Consider the following 25,597-nt stretch of genomic DNA (forward strand, 5'->3'; position numbering starts at 1 on the left):
AGAGAATCTCCAGCTCAAATCGAAGACAATGCAAGCAAGCTGTAGCCCCTGAACACGATATCATCGCCAACCCTGCCAATTATATCGCAAGTTTTGTAACATGAGCGGTTCATCATAAAGCCCTACAGCCACATGAATACAACAGGATCTTAGCTTTCCTTTTAAAGAACATGCACGTTTCTGTCCTTCATGATTGTGGAGAAAAGCTTGGAAACACAAACCATAAGAGATCAAAAGTTAAGAAAAATTTGAAGTGTATTATTTAAAAAAAACCTCATTATTTGGGGGATGGAGGGGGCTCGATTCATGATTTGAGCATCTGGAGATGGCAATATTGTCATGTTTCCTGTAGTTTGAAGGTTTAGAATATTATTTTTAGTGTAGCATATACACTGTACACAAAAGCTCATTTAAATAAAACATTTCAGTTCTGAAACTAACCAGTAAAATCTAGAACAAAACTATGGCAAGGCCAAAATCAGAGTAGGTAGTAAACAAGCTTACTGAAAATCCAGGTTTATGTAAACAACAAGTTTAGAGGTTTGTTGTATTTCCCAGGTTCTGATTTAACCAAAATACTAGCAGAATCTCTGGATATCTCTCTTCATGCAATCTACAAACAGACTTCAAGCACAAAATAGAAGAATAAAAACCAAGTAGGATGGGGTAATTCATCAGAGTTCCCATTTTTGCAATCAGTATTAAACATGTTCATTCTCTGCTGCCCAGCCCTCTTTACAGTGCTTAGCCTAACAAGGCTGAACTGCAACTAATTAACTCCTAGCTAGGAGTGCCTCCTGGCCAATGAGCCCACCACTCAAACTACTGTCTGGCTTAGCAGTATTTCTTCCTATGGCACTACAAACAGTGAGATGCAAATAGAGCTTGGGGTTTTCTCCAGGGGGCACTAAAAGATCTGTACAACCACCACAGGTAGAAGAGATTATTCCATTTTATCTGTCTAGGTGCTTGTGTCTCCTAGTTTCATGTCATTCTGAAAGACAAAAATAATGGCAGTATGTGATAAACAGAATATGGGCTTTAGCATGTTGGGGTCTTGATTTTCCACTGCCTTGTACATTGTGCAGACATTTATATCAGTGCAAAGCAGGTGTAAACTGTTTCCAAATCAGAATGGGAATGTTTTACATTCACTTTATACCTTCTGATGTCAATTACACCTGTGCAAAGCAATAAAGTATCAGGCCCTCTGGCTGAAATATGGACCAGAAACAAGACATATCTGTGGACACAATTACTGTGAGTGCAGAACAGCAACTTCAGACAACACAAGTAGAGGAGCTACTCTGAGCTCTTACTCACAGTATCAAACTGATGGTAGGAGCATTGTAATTAATATAATCAGGGCAAAATTAAACATAAGACCAAGTTATGATTGGTACAGCAGAGAGCCAAACCCTTGCATTCTTATAGCCCACCTTAACACTCCTCTGTGGGGGATTGAAAGGTCCTAGCAATGGATTTGTTGGAGGGACCTGGATGAAAAAAAGAGGGGGAGCTGGTTAAAGCCCCCACATAATTACAGAATAAAATAAACATGGTTACCTGCACTGTACACTGTTACCTGCCAGGTAGTCCCAGACATCTAATAATAAAGTTGTGGCCTGACTAAACCGATGTCAATATGTCTCCTATCCTTCTTTTGTCATAGCCAGACAATGGTGGTAGTTCTAACATATGCATCTGCCATCTGTATGTTTGCTAGGAGCTTCAAAGCATGTAGAGATGATTTTTCTGCTGTTTGGCCTTTAAACATCTTGAAATCTTGATCCCTTGAAATCTCATGTTCAAGGAGTTTTTTATAATATATAAAGGCCAGGAATGTCTCTGGATGCAGTGAGTTCCAGCATCGCACTTTAGAGCTTTTACAAAGACTCAAATGTCAAGAGATCCTCTCCTTGAAAAGCAGGACTTCAGTCACAACATTAAATAGGTCCATTGTGAAATACAACATGCCCACAAATTTGCCTGGCTTGCTGTCTTTCAGAATGTTCCAAATTCAGGCTATACCAGCCCCTCACTCAGATTCCACCATGTGTTTCAAATGTTCAAACAGCAAAATTCCTTTTTTAACCCCCTTATAACTTTCACAGATTACAATTAATTTTCACCACGCTATCCAAAGGTACATCTGGGACCCAGGGACTGACACCCTACCAAAATTTCTGCCATTACAGCTGTTCAAAAAAGTTTTTTTTTAAATAATGGGGGGAAAGGTATTTTTCCCCCATTCACAACCTCCATTTTTTCCCCTTAACATTTCAAAATAAATTCATTTCTGGGCCAGATTGCAGCCTGAAAGGTTTTAAAAAAAAATTGCACCTGAAAATGATGTCTTAAACTGGCAACACTTTGCCACCTTAAATATAGGGTAACTACACCTTGTTTATTATTGAGACCAGATCTTGCAAACACTTAAGCAGGTGTATCTTTACTTAAATGAGTAGTCCCTGTGATTTCAACAGTACTGTTTATATTAATATAGTGGTGCTTTTACTTAAGTATTTGTAGGATTGGGACCTTGGAAATCTTTTTTATGGCATGTAAAATAGTTCATTATTTAGTTATACATCTTATATTACATTCCTTTCAGATAGCTCCTCTGATCAATGGCACACAGATTTGAGGATACTAGCCTCAGTGGGACAGAATGGGCAGTACTTTATTTTGATTAGGAAAAATGCACTCTCTCTCACAGGTGTATAAATACAGAATGGTAATGTCTTGGCTTTCTTGTGGATGATATGGTACTCACAGGACTGAATTTGGGCTTGAAGTGTGAACATTTATTAGTTTGATCATTTTAGGATAGACTTTTACATTACTTCCCTGTTGGCAGAGTGTATCAACTACTCAGGCACTGGCAAGCAAGCATTTTTGATTATTTTTCCTTATATCAAATACCATAGGATTTATTGTAATGACAAATTAAATTCATTTTATTAAAGAGAAAAAAGAAAATAAATTTAAAATAAAGACTTATTTTGAAATATTTTCTTTCCACATAATTTATACTAGAGAATGTAACGAGGACTTACTTAATCAAAGAAAAAAATGAATTGGTTTTAGAAGGGCAGACAGAGTTCTGACTAGCCTAGGGCCAGGTTTACTTTATATTAAGGCAATTTGTGTTTTATTACCAGCATACTTGTTGCAGCATATAACAGACACCCAACACACATAAAAGAAAAACACAGCTCATATACATCAAAATCAAATGGAAATGGTTTACTGCTGGTGGCATAAGAGCCAATATATTTGCTGGAAAGCAGACAGTTCTAATCTGCCTCATGAAACAATTAAGAAAGGGCTAGTTAATGAATCTATTCTCCAGCTGATGTACATGAAAAGTAGAACTCCCACTGCAGATTATATGCATGCAATTGTGTACATAACACAGAAATTCTGATTTCAGGTTCTGATGACTGCTGAGGCTGATGATGTAGAATACAAAAAGATCATAGCTAATGTTATGCATGCCAGGCCCATTTTGAAGAAAGGGCAGTTACAAAAAAATCTTTAGTTTGATTTGTGAAAAGACTGCAGCTGGAGTCAATCCCTTTATCTTATTCACAGCCCTAGTCCCCATTAACTTCAAAGGGTCTGTTTGTGGGCTTGATCTTGTAAGGTGCCGGACATGCTGGCTCCAATACAGCAAAGCATTTCAGCACCTGGTTCATTTTAAAACATGTGAATAACCCCACTGAAGCCAGTGGGACTGTTCATGTGCTTGAAATTAACTATGTGCTTAAGTACTTTGCTGGATTGGGGCCAGAGGACTCATCAGTTTATAGGATCGACTGCTGTATGACTAAGATGAGCAGGATTTATTTAGCCTTCAGTGTACAAGGCTTCAAGCCTGATTCTGATCTCATACTGGGTATAACACAATTAACTTTTGCTGTAGCTCAGAGTAATTGAAATATTCAGGGCCACCTTTCTCATTCATTACAACCACCTCTTAAGGGAGGAACTTTGGCATGTTCTTACACATGATGGGGGAAAGAAAGGGGGCAAAACCTCCCCCTTCTTGACACAAGCCAGGGACAACCTCCATCCCTGTTCTCCCTGCTAACTGCAAATCACATCATCCAAAGAGGGGAGGTAGAAGATGAGGGCAGAGGAGAACATGAATCTGTCCCTCCTCCAAACTGGCGCCCAAGAGAATACCAAGCATAAAGGCAGGTAGAGCAAGCACAGCCTCTCTGCACAATGCAGCACATGAGGCAAGATTGCACAGGTGAGTAGGGAGGCCCTACTTCAACTTAGAGTCCAAATGTGGCTGCAATGCATAAAAAACAAAAAAACAGTGGGACATAAAATTATTCAGGCAGGAAATCTGAGTGCTGTAGGATTCATTCCATTAGTGTCAATAAATCTTTCTATAAGCTTAGTGTCATGAGTCATTATTTCTAATGTGAATGCAAGCAATATGGAACACCATGTGTGTGGAATATAAGTAATTTTAGACCATTAGGGATGTCCATCAAGAGGGAGGGTGGACACAGAGCTATGGAGGGGACAATACAAGGTTCGGGTATCTCAATTTCAGTAAGTGATTTGGAATTGTGAAATGCTTCTGCTAGCATTTAGCAGTGAATTAATTAACAAAAGTTATGCAAGAAGGTATAGATTTTGGCAACTTATCACAGCTCAGTGGATATATAAAGACATCTCAAAGTGTCATTCTACTATACTGCCCACTTGTTGCTCTTGTATCTCAGCTTCACACCAGCACCTTTTTTGCATCTGCTGCAAGGAATATGGAAATTAGGGCCTGGATGCTCAGTACCTGGATTCAAGTGGAAGGAAAAATTGAACTGCAGCATTAACCACATGATGACCACATAGTAGGTGAATGAGTATGAAAGTGTGCCTGGTTGTGCCAATTCCCCAAAATTTTTATATTTTCCCATGGATAAGACCATTCCTTTCTGGACTCATTAACTGCCTGACATGGCCTCACCATAAGGCAGCACATCCAAACATTGTTAATAGGTTTTTGAATCGTATAAACACATTCCTGAAGGGGGTCTCTCTGCCTTTCCACAGCACTGAATGTTTTGGTCTCTGCAGATGAACCACTCCAAATTTATCAGGGTAAACACCTTCCCACTTATGGACTGGAACTATTTATACTAATTATAACCATAGAAGATACCCTTTCCACAGCTTTAGGGCATCTTGCTACACTGGTGACCGTGACTCATGGCTAAGCTGAAGGAGTGAATGGCAGAGCATTTCTCTGTCCTGAGAAGGCAAGAACTCTGATTAACCGATACATGTGTTAATTCACCTTGGTTTCCCTCTTTTGGGCTTGACAACTGAGTGGTCCCTTTGTGGATTGATAGGCACAATAGTCCATTTGTGCCCAAAACAAACTGAACTGTAATTATATAGAAACAAATAGATTTGACTTTAGTACTTCCTTAAATGCAGCTTGTTTCGTTGCTCTGCATTATTATTCTTTATAGGTACTCTGGTAGATACAGAGCCAATAGAATCCAGCCCTCATGACTCCATCCGCCCACATAAAAATAAGTAAAGAGATGGCTGCACAAAGAAACAATAAGAAAATCTGGACCCAGTGGGGGTCTGAATGACGGCCACCTCCATCTCTGCATATTGTGCTTTCAATTGCCAGAACTACAATGAAACAGTGCTGCCTAGCTTTTCCTGGGTAGGCCTTGCGCAATTAGATATTTAAATGAGATTTCAGAGTTAACACCTGGACCAGTTCACAGCTATAAGAGCTGTTTCAGACTTTCTGCAGACTCAGGAAGACAATGCTGCATTCATTACATTTTAGAAGAGAGTTTCTTCACAAATGTAAGGGCAGGAAATAGTTGTGGTCCCACTTTATATTAATGACAGGTTTCATAGTAGCAGCCGTGTTAGTCTGTATTCGCAAAAAGAAAAGGCGTACTTGTGGCACCTTAGAGACTAACAAATTTATTAGAGCATAAGCTTTCGTGAGCTACAGCTCACTTCATCAGATGCATTTGGTGGAAAAAACATTCATTCTTTTACTACGTAAATGGACACAAATCAGACGTCAAGAATTATAACATTCAAAAACCAGTTGGAGAACACTTCAATCTCTCTGGTCACTCGATTACAGACCTAAGAGTGGCTATCCTTCAACAAACTCAGATTGGAGAATTGCTAATATAGTTCCTATTTTTAAGAAAGGAAAAAAAAGTGATCCGGGTAACTACAGGCCAGTTAGTTTGACATCTGTAGTATGCAAGGTCCTGGAAAAAATTTTGAAGGAGAAATTAGTTAAGGACATTGAAGTCAATGGTAAATGGGACAAAATACAACATGGTTTTACAAAAGGTAGATCGTGCCAAACCAACCTAATCTCCTTTTTTGAAAAAGTAACAGATTTTTTAGATAAAGGAAATGCAGTGGATCTAATTTACCTAGATTTCAGTAAGGCATTTGATACCGTGCCACATGGGGAATTATTAGTTAAATTGGAGAAGATGGGGATCAATATGAACATCAGAAGGTGGATAAGGAATTGGTTAAAGGGGAGACTGCAACGGGTCCTACTGAAAAGCGAACTGTCAGGTTAGAGGGAGGTTACCAGTGGAGTTCCTCAGGGATCGGTTTTGGGACCAATCTTATTTAATCTTTTTATTACTGACCTTGGCACAAAAAGTGGGAGTGTGCTAATAAAGTTTGCAGATGATACAAAGCTGGGAGGTATTGCCAATTCGGAGAAGGATCGGGATATTATACAGGAGGATCTGGATGACCTTGTAAACTGGAGTAATAGTAATAGGATGAAATTTAATAGTGAGAAGTGTAAGGTTATGCATTTAGGGATTAATAACAAGAATTTTAGTTATAAGTTGGGGACGCATCAATTAGAAGTAACGGAAGAGGAGAAGGACCTTGGAGTATTGGTTGATCATAGGATGACTATGAGCTGCCAATGTGATATGGCTGTGAAAAAAGCTAATGCGGTTTTGGGATGCATCAGGAGAGGCATTTCCAGTAGGGATAAGGAGGTTTTAGTACCGTTATACAAGGCACTGGTGAGACCTCACCTAGAATACTCTGTGCAGTTCTGGTCTCCCATGTTTAAAAAGGATGAATTCAAACTGGAGCAGGTACAGAGAAGGGCTACTAGGATGATCCGAGGAATGGAAAACTTGTCTTATGAAAGGAGACTTAAGGAGCTTGGCTTGTTTAGCCTAACTAAAAGAAGGTTGAGGGGAGATATGATTGCTCTCTATAAATATATCAGAGGGATAAATATAGGAGAGGGAGAGGAATTATTTAAGCTCAGCACCAATGTGGACACAAGAACAAATGGGTATAAACTGGCCACCAGGAAGTTTAGACTTGAAATCAGACGAAGGTTTTTAACCATCAGAGGAGTGAAGTTTTGGAATAACCTTCCAAGGGAAGCAGTGGGGGCAAAAGATCTATCTGGTTTTAAGATTCTACTCGATAAGTTTATGGAGGAGATGGTATGATGGGATAATGGGATTTTGGTAAGTAATTGATCTTTAAATATTCAGGGTAAATAGGCCAAATCCCCTGAGATGGGATATTAGATGGATGGGATCTGATTTACTATAGAAAACTCTTTCCTGGGTATCTGGCTGGTGAATCTTGCCCATGTGCTCAGGGTTTGGCTGATTGCCATGTTTGGGGTCGGGACGGAGTTTTCCTCCAGGGCAGATTGGAGAGGCCCTGGAGGTTTTTTTGCCTTCCTCTGTAGCATGGGGCATGGTTGACTGGAGGGAGGCTTCTCTGCTCCTTGAAGTTTTGAACCATGATTTGAGGACTTCAATAGCTCAGACATGGGTGAGGTTTTTCATAGGAGTGGTGGGTGACATTCTGTGGCCTGCGCTGTGCAGGAGGTCGGACTAGATGATCAGAGTGGTCCCTTCTGACCTTAGTATCTATGAATCTATGAATCTATGTGGGTCCCCCCTAGAGTTCAGAGGGGGTAGGGAACCCTGACAACTCCAGCTCAGCTTTGTCCTTTCACTGATCCAATAACTTCTTTCCCCAGGCCTCTACCTGGGAGCCTCCTGATTTTTAGTCACATGATCTTTATCATGTGTTCCTTGCACTCCTTCTCTTCACTTGGGAAGGGGCAGGTGGTGGGAGGGACATTAAGCTTGGCATGGGATGCAGCTGAGCCCTAACCCCTTAAAGGTGCAGCTTACTCTGTGACAATTATTAACTTTTTATAAACAAAATGTATCCTTAATACAAAATTATAGCATAATCATTTTTTTAAAAAAAGTTGAAAACTGAACACAGAATTTGGAGCACAATACTGCAGAAAAGGGGTAAATTTTACAGCAAGTTCAATGGTCACAGAATTGCATCACACAGGTATTCCTGATAACAATGCTTACCCGCCTCACTGTGTTTTTGGGAGACTTAATTTATGAATGTATGTAAAGTACATTGACATCCGTAGAAATGCAATGGTGCCAGAGTCCTAGGAGACCTGGTTCTTCACTGCCTGGGACTCTGCATCTTCCGTTACATCTAAGCATGGGGAGGGGGGAGGTGTAAAGGCTGCCATATTAATTCAGCAGGGTTTCATAAGGTATACGGCAATGGAGGACTAGGACCATAGTGTGGAAATACCCAAGTACTGTATATCTTGTTAATTATTTCACACACCTCTTATCCCTCCCCGTGTGCTCAATTGCTCCCTGAAGGACATAAATTAAAATAAAATTAACTGAACATTATTTAGACTGGTTTTTAAATCAGATTCTTATAACTGAGGAAGAGGTAATAGCTTCTCAAATAGAACCAAGCTGTTCCTTCATTGATTCAGCATCGCCTAGAGGAGATATCTGTAGAGAAATAATGGAAGCAATCTGGTCACATTTCTTTAAAGGTGTCCATTCAAGATCTGACCCTCCTTATGTAAGCGGGGGAATGGTCCCAGTACTCAGGGGAACTTTCCTGACTTATACACTACACTGGTGACAGGGGCTAGCGAAAGGATCTGAGTCCTCATCCCCACTTCCTTTACCCGGAGACCTGCCTGACCTCGAGGGCTCCCCTTCCACTCTCCTGTGTGGCGGAGTCCTCGTAACCCCAACAAGTCTGGGCACAGGATTCCTGGGGGGCTCCACCCCCAAGCTTATCATGGTCTCTTAGGGCAGGGGCTAGGGTAACCCCACTCCAGGGTGCTCTCTCTGCACTGGATGCTTCCCTGACCCACTGATGGTTACATACAGTTCAAAGCACATACAATTTATTAAACAGCAATCAATTAAAAAAAAATAAGGAAAAATGGGAAAGGTTAAAGGAAAACACACAACCCCACTCTGTGGCATGGGGACATCACAACCAGCATCTCTGGAATGTAAGGGAAGTTCACAGTCTGTTTCTCACAAGTCCCAGGCCTCCTTCTCAGACCCTGGCTGTTCTGCAGGGATGCTGCGGATCCAACACTTGCTCTGGCAGTGGCCACACGCCCTCAGGCTCTAGATGGCAGGACTCTTCTTCCCTGCATCGCCCCTGCCCTGTTGGGGTTACGATCCCCCTTCAAGTCTGGTCTGCCAAGCATCTTGGCTGGGGGCATCCCCCAGCTCTCCCCAGCTGCTCACCACATGTGGCTCCAGACTGCTCCAGCCCCAGCCTCAGCTCCATCTCCACTCTGCCTCTGCGCTGCTCTGCCTCCAGCTCCCTGGGCTGCTTCTCTGGCCCCTCTGGCTCTGGTTGCTACAGCTCTTCTCCCAGCACAGGTCTGCTCTGTGGGCTGCTTCTGTGACTCTGCTCCCAGTACTGACCTGCTTCCTGGGCTGCTTTTCTGGCTCCTCTGGCTGGCACGGCTCTGCTCCCCAGCTCAATTTGGGCCCCTGCTTTCTCCTTAGCTTGGCCCACTCTGTCTGACCCGGTCAATTCCAGCTCACATGAAGGACGGGACCCCTCTGGCCTTCTGATTAGCCTGCCTGCCTTGTCAATCAGGCTGACCTGGAGCATTCGCCTCTTCCCATTGTTCCTGGGGATTGTCAGTCTCAGGGTCCTGATTTCCCATTGACCCTTCTCCTTACGTTATATAAGGTTAGTTAAAGTTAATGGGGAATATTAGGTATTGGATAACATAAGTCAGTTACTAACTACATTTAAGTGTGTTCCTTTTTTCGTCACACAATCCTATGTTCTTTTTGAAATCAGAACTCCCACTGAGCTCAAAGGACTGGGTCACTGAGGTAGGATAATCCAGTGGACAAGGGACTAGCCTAGAATTTGAGAGACTTATGTTCAATTCTCGGCTCTTCAACAGACTCCCAGTCTGCAAATCACTTGAGCCCAGCCCTCAAAGACATTCCAGGGGTTTCAGTGGAAGTTAGGAGCCTAAATACCTTTGAGAATCTGGGCTTTAGCTTCTCTGTGCTTCAGTTCCCAGTCTATAAAACCAAGATAACAGAACTTCCCTACCTCACAGCAGTGTTGTGAGGACAAGTACATTTAAGATTGTGAGCTGCTCAGATACCATAGTGATGGGGGCTAGATAAATACCCAAGATAGAGGTTCAGCATGCAGTGGAGGACCCCATGGAGATGAATCTGGCCAGTGTATGGGTTTAACATCCCATTCACCTATCCCTCAATGTGAAGAGGACCATGCACACTTGTAGTAACCAAGCTGAGATTTTGCCCAGACCTCTTAGTCAAACACACACACTTTTGGATTAAAACATAAAATAAGTTTAACTACAATAAAAGATAAATTTTAAATAAGTGTAGCAAACAGACCAAAGAAAATTACCTAGGAAATAAACAAACCTGCAACCTGAGCTTAATACACTAAATAGACTGGATATGAGTAACAAATTCTCACCCTAAATGATGGTTCAAACGGGCCCAAGTTCTTAAGGGGCAAGATAAGATGTGTAGGCTTACAGCTTGGAATCCCCAGGTGTTCCATTCACAGGCTAAAAATCCCTTCAGCCTGGGACCATCACTTCCCCCAGTTCAGTCTTTGTTCCTCAGGTATCTCCAGGTATGTTGTTGTAGGGAGAGTGAGGTACCATCATGATGTCATTTCCCCTTTTTTATATCTTCTTCCCACTTTCTGGAAAGCTCTTTTGCTGTGACCTGGGTCAAACAGTTCCCACTGTGTAGAACTATCTCTGATAGGTTTCTATTGTACATAGTTCCTGGGGTAACCCTTGTGCACGTGTACATTTCCTTAATAAGCCATTAACATTCTTTTGGCCTTTTTACTGTTGTACCTGAAAGACTTCTTGTGGGTGTTTTCAACCTCACAGAATGTTTCAGTAACACATACTTAGCCAAAACTTCATAACTTCACAAACGACGATAGCACATACAATCCAACAGGATATTATTGTCTAGCAGATCACTTTGTACAAAACATATCCTAATTCCATGACAGTGGTGAATACTGGGGTGCCAGGGTGTCACAGTCTGTATTAACTTGTTCTGGGATGGGGCTACAGATTTAAGGGAAGGACAGTTCCACAGATAGCACCATCCCCACAATTCACTCATGGATGTAGCCTCCCAGCCAAACATTCTGTTGTGTAGGAGAACTAAATAGTATCCCTTTAAATAGTTTGTGAGCCCCTGCATGGCACCCACTGTGTACTATATTTCTGGAAGCTGCCAGATCAGCAGTAGTTATGTAACCCTAGGTAGATATGTCATATATGTTTACTAAAGACAATTATTTGGACCCCATTGTGCCCATGTGGTTCAACTATGTTATGCATGTTGTGTAATGGGCAAGACACAACACCTTCCTCACTCTCTAAGATCCAGATTCCATAAAACACAAAGAGAGGGGAGTCAGAGGTTTGGAGGAAAGTGCTATCATACCATGCAATAGGCACTGTCATCTCCTAAGTCCCCAAAAGCTGGGACTGTGTGCTCATCTCTACTTCTGGAAGCTGAGGAAAGCATTTAGGCCATAATTGACAGGCTGTTTAGCACTATGACGACTTTCTGTATGATCATGAACTCCATTGTGCCTTTAGATCACTGTTTTCAGTTTTCTCTTTAAAAACTAACAGAACAACCTCCTAGGAATAAAACAATTGAAAGAAAGTGTGAAATGCACCTTTTATAATAGTATAATATATATATATATAATATATAGTATAATATAATAGTATACATTGTGCATAACTTCAAATAGGAAATTGATGTATTAAAATATCCCAGGAATTAGAAAAGAATTGACATGATTCACTAAATGATGGCAGAGGTAAAATATGTTCATTTTTTAATCAAAGAGACTTAAACCAGAACATATTAAAGTGGGAGCAAGCCAGAGTAGAAATAAACACTTCCAACTGACCAAACACAGGAAAGCATATTTTACTTTGACTTGTTTTCAGAAATTCACATTGAGTTGTCAAATTCTTGTAAGGAATGACAGCAGTTTTTTCATAGACTTTACAATCAGAAGGGACCATCATGATCATCTAGTTTGACCTTTATCAAACAAAATGTGGGAAATCAAATGCAGAAACCTTTATTCACATAGTAGTCTTTATTCAGGCAGGGACTTCCCTGGAAATTACTGGGAATGCTAACATTTAAATTTTTATAGGAGTATTTGCTGTGGCAATGCAATATTCAGTCTCTGTTCCTGCATTGTCTTCACGCTCATGTTCAGTGACAGTTCTGGGAATGCAAGACACTGTGAAGAGGGCTCTAAGGAGCTCCACAGGGGCTAGAGGGATGGGTCTGGAATACTACCAGGGTCTGGAGTGATAGAAGCGCCACTATGCAGCTACTGCAGCAGACTTATGAGTAGGACTCTATACAACCAACACTCACCTGTTCCTACATAAACACACAGGACAGAAGTGAGAGGCAAAGTTTGCTGCTTGCTACAATTTGACCACTTCTTCTACTCTGTGTTTGTGTGTGAATGAAGTGGGGAAATTGGGGTAGAAATATCCCCATTGTATTAGGATACAAGAGGCTGCCTGATACAGCAGCACTTCAAAGATGCAGTGGGTAAGAGGAGTGGTCAGCTGACAATCCCTCAGAAAGCTTCGGATAGGCTGGAGGTGGTCTGTGAGACAACTCCTAGAAAATAGCAAGAGTGAGTGGAGTCCCAGTGAAAGAAAGGTGCTAAGGCTTCCATAAGGCCTGAATTGGAGCTTGGATTTCTACTTTCAAACCCTGGAAGCATAAATCAACCCTTTCTTGGTTTTGGATCCTGACCCCGACACCCACAAACTTCTAAAGTGTTCTGATCTATACAGAGAAGTTCCAGGAAGATGATATCTTAGAGGAAGAGGATGTCCTTACATATTTATATTTTAAACAAGGGAAGCTTAAGGCAGCAGAGACTTCAAATGTCATGTAGCGAATGCTGAAGAACACTGTAATGTTGAGCACTGAGTGCTATGGTGGGTGTTGCTCACACAGTTGTCTAAAATTCCTTTTAATTGAAAGCACCAAATCAGCCTGAAATACAGAGGTAGAGTCACATTGGTATCATTACCTTGAGGCACTTGGAATAAGAGAGAGAAGATCATATAAAAATTAAGATTTTCCATTTAGGGTAGGATTTTCAAAAACATTCAATGTTACCTTATTTCTGCCCCCATTGAAGACCATTAAAAACCAGTGGGACCAGACTTGGGGCAAATTGCAGCATTTTTAAAATCCCCTCCTAAATTTTCCATTTCTGATGTAGACATTTGCAATATGCCAGTATAACAAGAGGACAATAAGGTAGACCCAGAAAACCTGGAAGGAAGCTTAGTTTATTTTCAGCTCAAAGGGCTAGTATAATTTTATGGCCCTAAAGTGTCTGATTCATTCACTAGAAGATACTTGCTTTGTCAGAAGTCTTATGAAACACACTTGAAATGCTCTGTACTCTCAATAAAGAGCTGTTCATTCTATATTTTATTATCGCTGCAGCTATGACTAAGATGGTGCTTTGGCTTCTCTTGATGCATAAATAAAGTCACTACTAATTGTGATTGTTTTCCAGGTTGGAAAAAGATAAGTTGCCAGCATGAAGCTGTGGATATAGTGTGTTAAGTACCATTTATCTTATGAATACATGTCAAATGAAGAGCCTCCACACTTTTGCCCTCTGTAAAATGTGGAAAACAACACTACAAAAGAAGTGTTATTCTCAGCTGAGATTGTGCCCAGCCTCAGAGAGCCCACACAATTCCTGTTCAGCCAGCCATGCAAAATACTGTAGGAACCATAAAAGTGAAGATGACCATAGGTGGCATACGCTGAAACCTGCGTCCCATGCCTCTAATCCCAAGCCCCTGGCCCCACCACAGAAGCATATAGGCCAGTACTCCCAATCCCACTATGGATTTTGTTTGTGGTTCCAATGCCAAACATGATGTTTGTTTGCAGGGAACATATCAGCAGAATGCAGTAGAGAATATATTGTAACATTCTGTGGTATTAAAATGTGCCACCGTACTTACCAGGATGTTGAAAATATGTGTTTGGTGTTTTAATTTTTCTCCCCACATGGCACAGAGCCAGCTAAGAGCCCTATACCAAGGCACTTTGCAGCCCTCACCACAGGGGCAAGCTGTGGCTTAGGCACAGATATTTTGAGGGAGAAAAGGAGTGTGGCCAGAAGGGATGTGGCTCTGGGGCTTCTTTAGATTATGATGGACCATAACGTACAGCAGCCTCCCCACGACAGAACAACGACAGTAGCATGCTCTATAGTCTTGCCCCCTCTTACTCTTGACCCCCATCCCAGCATATCCCTTTTGAGCAGAGGGGGCCAGTCGGATATGGGGACTAGAACTGAAAGAGGGGAGAGGAATCTGCCACTCTAAGTGTTGGTACATAGTCCTTTCTCCGTAAGTCTGTATTTAGTGCTAGCTTTTGACTGCTCCTGCACAGGTGTGCTGTGAGAACTTGCAGAAGGAACCCCTTCTTCCACTAGTACATCCACAAAGGAGCCAGCCAGTATCTAGTCTTGACATTTCCTGAAGCACTAGACTTGAATTTGCCAACGTACCTGCTGCTGCTGTCGCCTTTAGTAAACTCTAAGGTTTATCATGCCCCACTGTCTTGTTCACCATTTGACATGACACATCAGGCCTGAAAGCAATTCACACACTTCCTGTTCAAAGGAGTAGTTGGAAGCGAGAGGATTGACATTCTGCATGTGTCTGCCAGACACAGAAATAATGCCTCAGGGCACCACCACACTTTAGACACTACAGGTCCATACATCCCTAAGACAACCCCTTTGCAACTAAGAGCATTATCTGGCCCTTTGTGTTCCCCCTTCTTCAAGTGAGGCACACCAATTTATCCACACCATGTACTATCTTTATCAATTACCACCTCACACAAACTATGGACTATGTCTTGCCATCACTTTGTAGGCAGAAGTCCAGCTGAAGTGGTCACTGGTTGCTTGTCTGTATTCATTCATATCTTTGCTGACAGCATCCTTTACTAGACATGAAGGCTCCCATTCAGAGGGGAACTTCAACCTTTTCCATGGCTCTTGTCTGATGCACTGACAAATTTATCCCCACGCAGTTTTGCAACTTTAGCAGACTAAGTTCAGTTTTCCTCAAAGTCTGCTAATCGGCAACTGCTTCTGCTAAGTCATACTGAAATGAACTGAAAACCTGACTAAAAGCAGCTTTTACTGGCAATTTTGCCAAAATAAAGAGAAAAAACATTTTCCCAGAGGAAACTATCAAATATCAAGATACAAAATATCAAAAGCATTACTAGTCTGGCACTAAAGTTATAGCAAAATTACTTGAATTACTTGACTTTCAAGATGCTACAAATGTGTCATGTCTCTCTGCTCATTGTCTGAGAAAATAGCACTGAGACAGGCTTTGGGAAGAAGCAAGCTCCCAAAGATAGTGTTTTGAGAGCTTAGCTCCCACTCCCCTGTTCAAGTCAATTAACAGTTACATTTGCCTTACAATAGGTAAGCAAATACTATTGTATTATGCCACATCACCTTTTAGTCAACAGACTATCCTTCTATTTAGTCATAAGAAATCTTAATTTTCCAAATACACAAAACATGATTTTTTTCAGAACCCTGGTGTGATATACCAGGCTACAATCCAGACTAATGCATAGCTGGGTCACCCTGCTCTCTAACCTGGGGTGACCTTCTGTGACATTCCATACCTTGGGGAGCGTACTGTAACCCCCATATTCCTCATTTTCATATAATCATGATCTTACCTTACAAGGCATGTTTTATATGCATCAGGGGAAAGATTATGATTTGCTGAAAGTCATTTCTCTATCCATATATGGGTATCATTAATGCATATGAAGTTATGAGAATTGTGTTGTATGGTGGTCACTAAAGCATGCTGTAAGTTGGGGAATCAGAGAGATATTAGCTCCCCAGAGGCAACAGCAAGAAAAGTAACCAATGCCTGGGCAGGGTGTCAAACAGCCCATCAACAGCCATTGTCCAGCAAGGGAGCTACAATGCAATGACTCACCTGCATGAGGCCCCACCAGGGGAATTGTTCAACCTTGCTTGGAGAGACCCAGCAATGCCCCACAGACATGCCTGGACTTGTGTTCTATAAGCACATGGACTGAGAGTATAAAACAGACACAGTGGACACATACTGGACCTTTCTCCTGCCCCCACCTATGATGTAAGCAACCAAGATGCTGAGAAGACAATAAGACTCCAACAGAGGAGATTATACAGGTTTGTTCCTTAAACCTGGACCATTAAATTCTGCAGTATCCAGTGGGGCGAGAAAAACTGCTTAATCTAGCTGCTGCCCAGTCTAATACGGTTGAGAGTTTAGACTGCGTGCTTATATTTTATTTTCTTTTGGTAACCACTCTGAATTGTTATGCTTTGACTTATAATCACTTAAAATCTATCTTTATAGCTAATAAATCTGTTTATTCTACCTGAAGCAGTAATTTGGTTTGAAGTGTGTCAGAGGCTCCCCTTGGGATAACAAGCCTGGTACATATCAATTTCTTTGTTAAATTAACGAACTCATATAAGCTTGCAGCATCCAGCGGGCATAACTGGACACGGCAAGATGGAGGTTCCTAGGGTTGTGTCTGTGACTAGAGATATTGGCTTGTGTCATTCACTTGCAAGTAGCTGGGAGCAGCTTACATGCCAGAGGCTGTGCATGAACAGCCCAGAAGTGGGGGTTCTCACAAAAGAGCAGGGTAAGGCTGGCTCCCAGAGTCAAGGACTGGAGTCGCCTAGCAGATCACTGGTCCAAACAACACCAGAGGCGAATGTCATACCTTCACAATACCTTGTTGCTTGTAGCCTCCAACTTGGACTGCTCACAAACAGCCTCCAGCAAGTCACTTCCAGCTATGTCTGTGTGTGTGCGCTGCAGTCAGCTAGCCACACCTTGGCTTTTACCAGCCTTAGTTATGCTGCAAGGGGACCCTGACACAGCCCCAATACAGGATATTTCTCCACAAATGTATGTTCTGTACTACCCAGCCCCCTCCTGGACATACAAATAAGTTGATTATTTTTTAAGGGAATAATATGCACACAACTTGTTACTCCAAATGGAGTTACCCAGACACTTCAACTTGAACACACTGGTTCAATAAAACAAGTTTACTAAGTAAAAAGAGAGATTTTAAATGAGTACAAGTAATGAGGCATAAAATCAGAAATAGGTACAAGAAAAATAAAGATAAAACACTTACTGGTGCCTAACTTAACAAACTATATTATATTTAAAGCATTGTATTATCTCCACATGCGCCAGCAGATCACTTACCAGACTGTCAGGTCAGGAACAACCCTCCAGAGTCCAAGGGCTGTTTTCATTTGTCTTTTTTAGTGCAATTCCAGAGGCAGACAGGGAGAGAGAGGAGTGTTGTCTTAATGTGTCTGCCCCTTCTTTCTATAGTCCTGTCCCCCATTTGAGAAGCATCTCTAGCTAGGAGCAGGGCAACAAGCAGCCTGTGTGTGTGGAAGGAAAGTCTACGCTGTTTCTTTGCCGAGATGTAGATTTTTGCCTCTGCCCCCTTTCCTGACAGTGAATGGCCACTTAGTGGGTAATGGTCCAGCAGACTTGTTTGTACCTGGCTGATTCATCAGCTTGTACTTTGTTTCTGAGGAACTTTGTTGCTTCTCCCCAGACTTATCTGGAAAACACACTTTTAACCATTGTGACAGAGTGCAAACAGGAACACCTGCACTCTGATCACTCTAATAGTAATTAGTTCCCCAGTAGGAAGCTGACGGGGGTAATTACTCAATCAGGCTTCCCAGATGAGCCAATTACTCCATCACACCTGGGCTGATAAAAGGCGACACAGGAAGGAAGTGTGAGAAGGGGAAAAGGAAGGAGAGAGGGAGGAACAGGACTAGCTGAGCCTAGCCAGACAGAAGACTCCCTATTCTGAGCCTCTATTACTCTCATGCCCTGGTAAGAGGGCCAAAAACTAGTTGAATATTGTAAATAGGCTGTTGCATGAGGACTGTTGTGAAATTGGTGGAGGGAATACAAAAGAAAAAGTCATTGTGAAGGCGCAACCATGGGAGTCAGCGCAGAACTTGCGGAGAGAAGGCCACAAAGGAGCCACACCCAGACATGTGCATTTTACCGTAATATTTTTGATCACCAAATTGAGGTTTTAAAATGATGGCTCAAGGCATATCTTGTACAAGCCTTATTACAATAGTGTGTAGGGTGTGCACACAGGGTATAGTTTATCACACCCACTCTCCCAATTACCTGACCTCCATTGATATTTCTTCTGAAATCCACCTTTTGTTGTTATACCTAGATAGTGTAGGATTCACAACAGTTCAGACAACCTACTGAAATAATGTGGTGCCTGAAGGCCCCAGCACCCTAGGCATTATACACACACAATGAAAAGATGATTCCCACCCCCAAAGAGCTTACAATTTTAGTAAAATTAAGCACAGGCGTCATCTTATTCTTTTGCCCGGGGGTGCTCAACCACCGCTCAGCCCCAGGCCCTACCCCCACTCAACCCTTTCCCCCACTGCGCCTCTTCCCACCCAGTTCCAGCACCTCCTGCACACTGTGGAACAGCTGTTCCATGGCAGCGGGAGGTGCCAGGAGACAGGGGAAGGAATTGATTGGTGGGGCTGCCTGTGGATGGGAGGCACTAGGGAAGAGGGGGTGGCTATCTGCCGGTGGGTGCTAAGGTCCCAAATTTTTTTTTCCCATGGGTGCTCCAGGGCCTATGCAATTAAGCACAAGGTAATAGTGAAAACTGTAATAAGCATAATCAATAGTGATCATGGCACACCAACTGCCTAGCTATTGTTGAGTGGTCTGTAGGCAGCAGAGCAGTTTAAAGTAGAGATTTAAAGAAGGATAATAAATTTTTATGGGGGACTCCTTTTGTGCATAAAGGTCCACTAGGGACCAAATAAGGTACTGGTGGGAAGGTTAACTAATGGGCAGTAAAGGCTTGCATTGTAGATGGAATAAAAGTGGGGGTTGACAGCTCTGTAGCATATAAGGGGTAAGTAGGGCCTTAAAACTGAAGACAAGTAATTTGTGTTTGATGTGGTGAAAGAGGGGAAAAACGGGGAGAGGAATGATATGGTCTGAGTGACAAACCAGGGAGATTATCTTTCAGCAGGGTTTTGAATGGATTTAAGGCAGGGATGGGGGCAAGATGGCATTTGGCAGGCCAGAAAAGAGAAGTGTCACAGTGTGTTGGACTCATCAGTTGGAATGTTGTAGAAAATATAAGCAGCAGCAGAAGTATTGGACACCTCAGGCATACAACATGTTGTAAACTACAATTTGCCAAGGACTACGAAAGCTGTGTGAGTTATATAGACTGTAGTGAAGCCCAGGGTCTAGTCACTTCATTCTTTAATGACAAGAACAGAAATACTGCCAAAACTTTGGTCACCTTCTTGGTTGAGGCCAAAAGAGGAAGTGCTATCCTGGTTAAAATAAATATGGTAGAACTTGCCCTGGGAGCATGCAAGTCGTGTAACAGCCAGCAAGTCCTGGGCACATGTGTACATCCTTGTGCTCTGTTTCAATGCTCTGGCCTAAGGATGGTTCAGGTGGCCAACAGTCACCTGATGATGGCCATGTGGTGGTGCTTCCTAGAAGAGAGCCTGTTCTGGCAAAGACGCCAACCCAGGGGCAGGGTTGGATGTAGACTTTCTGTCCAACCACATGGAATGATTGATAGAAGACACCCAACAGGAGCAAGAACAGAAATCCTGGCTGGAAAAAGATAAGATGTATATACCAAGCAGGAGGCATGATTCTGAGTTATGAAACCCGCTTTGGAGGAACTGTTGAGCCTGGGGAAGAGGACTGGAAGACATGTGTGAAGTTGAAGTGTTCTGTTTTGTTAAATAAACCAGACCCCAAGAAAGGCTGTACTTTAATTACATGAACGTCTGTGCATTTGTTGGGGAGCTGATTTGGAGAAACTGAAGCAGCAGATAACCAGAGAGGGGCAACTGGCCCTATTACAAGGAGGATGCAGTAGTTGAGATGAGAGATCAGGCTTGCATGAGTGTCATAGTTAGGTGAAGAGAGAATCCCTGTCCTACTAGATGTTGTCTTTAATGAGTTCTAGTCATAAATTTTCCCTTGGTATTTTAAAAACTCCTGGCTCCCTTGTGTGAAAGAAAGATATAGCATAAAAACCAAAAATACAAATAGGACAATATTAATCCAACAGATTCACTGTACCACCAAATCATACAATTGTCACAAGTTTTTTTTGAAGGGGTATGGGGGGGGGAGAGATAAATACAAAATCAAATCAATGGTAGGCCATGGACCTTCATTCAAAATGAGATTAGACCCCAATAATCTTGTTCTGAATGCTTTGATTTCAGAAGCTCTGTTGGCGCTTCCACCTGTATCCGTTTTTTCTGTGCAATCCTGACATTAAATTAAGCCTTTTTATCTTTTAGACTCAATCATCTGTGCAAGAAAAACATTCAGGTTCACAAATGAAGAGCAAGCCTGCTGAGTGAATATCAGGAAGCTTGAAAGCTGTATCTCAAATAAAACTTTGAAGACCTTGTGTCAGGGTTCCCCCACCCCCAAATTCTGGGGTACAGATGTGAGGACCTGCATGAAAGACCCCCTAAACTTATATTCTACCAGCTTAGGTTAAAACTTCCCCAAGACACAAATTCCTTTCCTTGTCCTTGGACGGTATTGCTGCCACCACACCAAGTGATTTACACAAAAATTCAGGGAAGGGTCACTTGGAATCCCTGTCCCCACAAAATATCCCCCCACGCATCTCCACCCCCTTTCCTGGGGAGGCTTGAGAATAATATAGCAATCAGTTGCCTTAGCAACGTGAGCACACACCAGACCCTTTGTCTTCAGGACACTGAAATCAATCAGGTTCTTAAAAGAAGAACTTATATATATAAAGTAAAAAAAAAATCATACATGCAAAATCAGGATGGAAGGTAACTTTACAGTGTAATAAAAAGATTTAAAACACAGAGGGTTCCCCTCTGAGCTCAGCTTCACAGTTACAAAAACAGGAATGAAAGCATAGGAAAAGTCACAGCCCAAAACAAAAGATAACCTAATGCATTTCCTTGCCCTACTCACAGTTTCTGTGGTTTCAGATGGATTATTCCAGGTAGGGAACACCACACAGAACAAAAACAAATCCTTCGCGCACCCCCACCCCCAAGATTTGAAAGTATCTTCTTTCCTCATTGGTCCTTCTGGTCAGGTGCCAACTAGGTTATTTGAACTGTTTAACCCTTTACAGGTAAGGCAATCCAGTACAGCTGACAAGGACGAAACCCAAGAGAATCTACTGAAGACCCGCTAAATCGACCGCAAATCACTTTCCCATTGACTCCGGTACTCCACCGGAACGAGAATAGGAAGGGGAGTCAATGGGAGAGCGTCTCCGGTTGCCACAGTGTAGTGTGGACCTAAGTAGATCTAAGCTACGTCGACTTAAGTTATGGTACTAACGTAACTCAAATGCTGTACCCTTAGTGAGACAATACCGCCAAAGAGGATTCCTTGCTGAGGTCCCTGCCCTCCACATATATTAGCAGAATCCTGCTGGATTTATGGGCCAAACCCCCACCCAACCCCCACTTCGGCAGGGAAGAAGCCCACTCTCTCCAAGACAAATGCGAAGTGCAAGCTTGTACAGTTTCTGGTCTCCTACCATACATGGCCATAGCCAGCATCTAACTTGGTATTAACTAACCTATCTAAGCAGTATAATCCAAGAGCTGAAGTAAAGGGGAGCAGAGCTTCTAAATGCAGGGAGTTCTCCCTCCACTCCCTAGCCTAGCAGAGCAGCCCTCCCTCACAGTTCCCCCTCATCCTTGGCTAGTGTGGTAAGAGCTCCCCTACTATTTCAATCTATTTTAATCACTGATTTTATCCATATACCGGTAATATTGTTAGTGTTTATTAAGTTTGGTGAGCCAAGTTGCTGCCAAGATAGTGTGTGCAATGGTGCACCCCACAAGGCTTTATGGAAATATGCTTATGAATGTATATATGACATAACTAGAATGTTTTATGCTACATATGCCATATAACATCTCTCTGTAAAGGTTATGATCTACTGAATCTATTCATCCTATTTGTATGGATGTATCATTTTTGTATTCAAAGTTATGAATATTGGCTGTGTACTTGCTTGATTTTTAAGTAGCCTTAATAAAGCATTTGGTCAGCTTCTTGAGAAAGGAATGTGCAAATTAAGTGCCCAATCAAGAAGCACTTAATGAACAATGCATCTTGGAAGGCTCCAATCCATATAAGAAGTCTACATGAGGACGTTCAAGGTAACATGTAAACCATGACTGCTATCTATAAGTTTTGATTCATGCATGGGCATGTGACTTGCCCATGTGACTCCAAAACTCCATCTTATAGCTGGACTTCTACGAGGGGGAGGGAGGGGTATCCACCCACAAGAAAAAGTCTATTTAAACCCCTGGGAGACACCTCCATTTTGTCTTCAGCAGGCTAAAGAGATAGCCTCTCCACCCCCAAAGATACCTGAAAGAAACTGGAACAAAGGACAGAAAGTACAGGCGGTGCGAGTGATTGCTTGACCCAGACTAGAAGAAGACTGTAAAAGGACACTTACTGGAATGCCTCTAAGGGTGAGGTTTTTATCTTTATTCAGTTTTCTTAGACAGACTTGGGTGTTCTTTTTTATTTTGCTTGGAAATTCACTTTGTTCTGTCTGTTACTACTTGGAACCACTTAAATCCTACTTTCTGTATTTAATAAAACCACTTTTTACTTATTAATTAATGCAGAGTATATATTAAAACCCGGGGGGGGGACAGACAGCTGTACATCTCTATCAGTGTTTTAGAGGGCGAACAATTTATGAGTTTACCCTGTATAAGCTTTATACAAGGTAAAACAGATTTATTTGGGGCTTGAACCCCACTGGGAGTTGGGCATCTGAGTGTTAAAGACAGGAACACTACTTAAGCTGCTTTCAGTTAAGTCTGCAGCTTTGGGGCACGTGGTTCAGACCCTGGGTCTGTGTTGGAGACGACTGGCATGTCTGGCTCAACAAGACAGGGTGCTGGAGTCCAAAGCTGGCAGGGAAAGCCAGGGCAGAAGTAGTCTTGGCACATCAGTTGGCAGCCCCAAGGGAGTTTCTGTGATCTACCCCGTCACAGTGTGATCTGCAGGTTATTGCTATTGTCTGCCTATTTGATACAATGTATATTGAAGTTTAACAAGGGTACTCTGAGCTACTCTTGTTTAGCGAAGTATAAACGTGAATAAATATTCTGTCTATAGTCTTATGATTCACTAAGCACCATGGCATCTGATTCCATGGGGGATGATATATTCCATACTGAAGAGAGAGGGAGAAGAACTGTTAGCTTATCCATCCTATTACCGGCAGCTTGTTCCCCCTGTATATTTTACAGTATTTTGGTTTTTAAATAAGGTGATTAACTGTGGATGCATAGACATCCATGCAGAGTGACAGATAAGGACTTTTAGAGTCATATAGTGCCACGAGGACTTCTACAGCTGAAGGAAGCCATTTCTTTCCATTTGTCATTCAGCACAATGTGTGCATGCAGAGAATCAACATTAGCCCTGGTAGGAAGACAGAGCCAGTGCACAGCACTTACTAACACCCATGGTGTGTAGCTTTTCTAAAATATATAGTTCACTGCTGCTATTGATCCCGTTTAATTTGTTGCACCATGTGTGCGTCATGTGTGCGTATATGCTTTCTCTTTCTTCCTTCCTTCCTTCCCATTCCCCTTTGCACTAAATAGGGTTTTGCAGCATAAAGAAATCTGTGAAGCTATTTGTAGCTTCAGCATTCAGGCTGACAAGGCTGCTGTCAGTTCAAAGCACATTTTTTCCTCTCAAGGCATTACATAACTAACAACAGAATGGATTTTGTTTTCCACATTTACCAGAAAGCTGCTAGCAAGAAAAATAATTCACTGGAGGTTACGGCAGTTAAAATACAATGGTTTAAGATTTTATTTTTCCAACCATTACTTGACAAAACAAAAATAGATCTTTTCTGGAAGAAAGCTTCTTTTGATTGTGATTTATACCCTTTACTTTTGGCTCCATACAATATAATAAAAATCTCTCACATAATAAAAAGAATAGTTTGGAACAATGGTAGAGATTGCACACAAAAACATGCAGTAGTCGTCCTTGGCCAAAAGAGTCTTCATATTTAAGGATGTCAGATTTAAACCAAGATCATGCTGCTCTTTCATTTATTTTGTACCTCCAGTTAATTTGCAATGCTTTAACAATATGCATGGTGCTGTATAAGACACAAGATGAAGTCAGCCTCTGCACTGAAAAACTTCCAATCTAGAGTGCCAGTCCTTCAACTGAGTTCTGTTGAGTGGACCATTACAGCTGTGCAGAGCCCAACTAACATCCCTTTAGGGGAAGACGAGCTTTACACCAAGAGAAAGGGGGAGATTCACAGCTGTACAAAAGGGATATGCAGCACTTGCTTCTACCCTTACAATGTCTCCAGTTATCAGAGTTTCTAAAAGGCATTTACATGAATGAGTCTTTAAAGATATTTCTATATATAGAAAAGCTATTCTGCATCATTTTAGGGGTGTTTTAAGTACATTTCTCTTCCACCAAGGCCTGTGTGGTTGGTCCCATGGTAGCTAGGGCACCAGACTTCACAACAGGGACATAAAGTACTAGATCAGTATGAACAAAAATAGCTGTCTTACAAACATTTTCAATTCAGAGCCAACACTGATACCATCAAAAATGGCAGTTTCCTGAGTGCCCTACATCCACCGATTACTTTTCAGATTATTTAATTATTTCTTTTCCCCTATACGAGATACCTACAATTGTAGAACTATTGAGGGGTTCTGTATTCAACAAAATGATAGGTTTCATGAGAAGGTCCCTCATACTTAGATTGCAAACTCCCCAGGCCAAGGTTGTAATGGATCCTTATGAGGTGTATTCTCACTTCAGAGTGAAAAGCTATTTAACACACATACAGTTTTAGCTAAAAACCAATTCTGTTGAATATTATTGTACTGAACATACACAGTCCATTGTTAAATGTTCAGCTATTTATGAAAACTGAAGGTTAAG

Source organism: Dermochelys coriacea, chromosome 2 (genome assembly GCF_009764565.3).
Source record: "Dermochelys coriacea isolate rDerCor1 chromosome 2, rDerCor1.pri.v4, whole genome shotgun sequence".
NCBI lineage: Eukaryota > Metazoa > Chordata > Testudines > Dermochelyidae > Dermochelys > Dermochelys coriacea.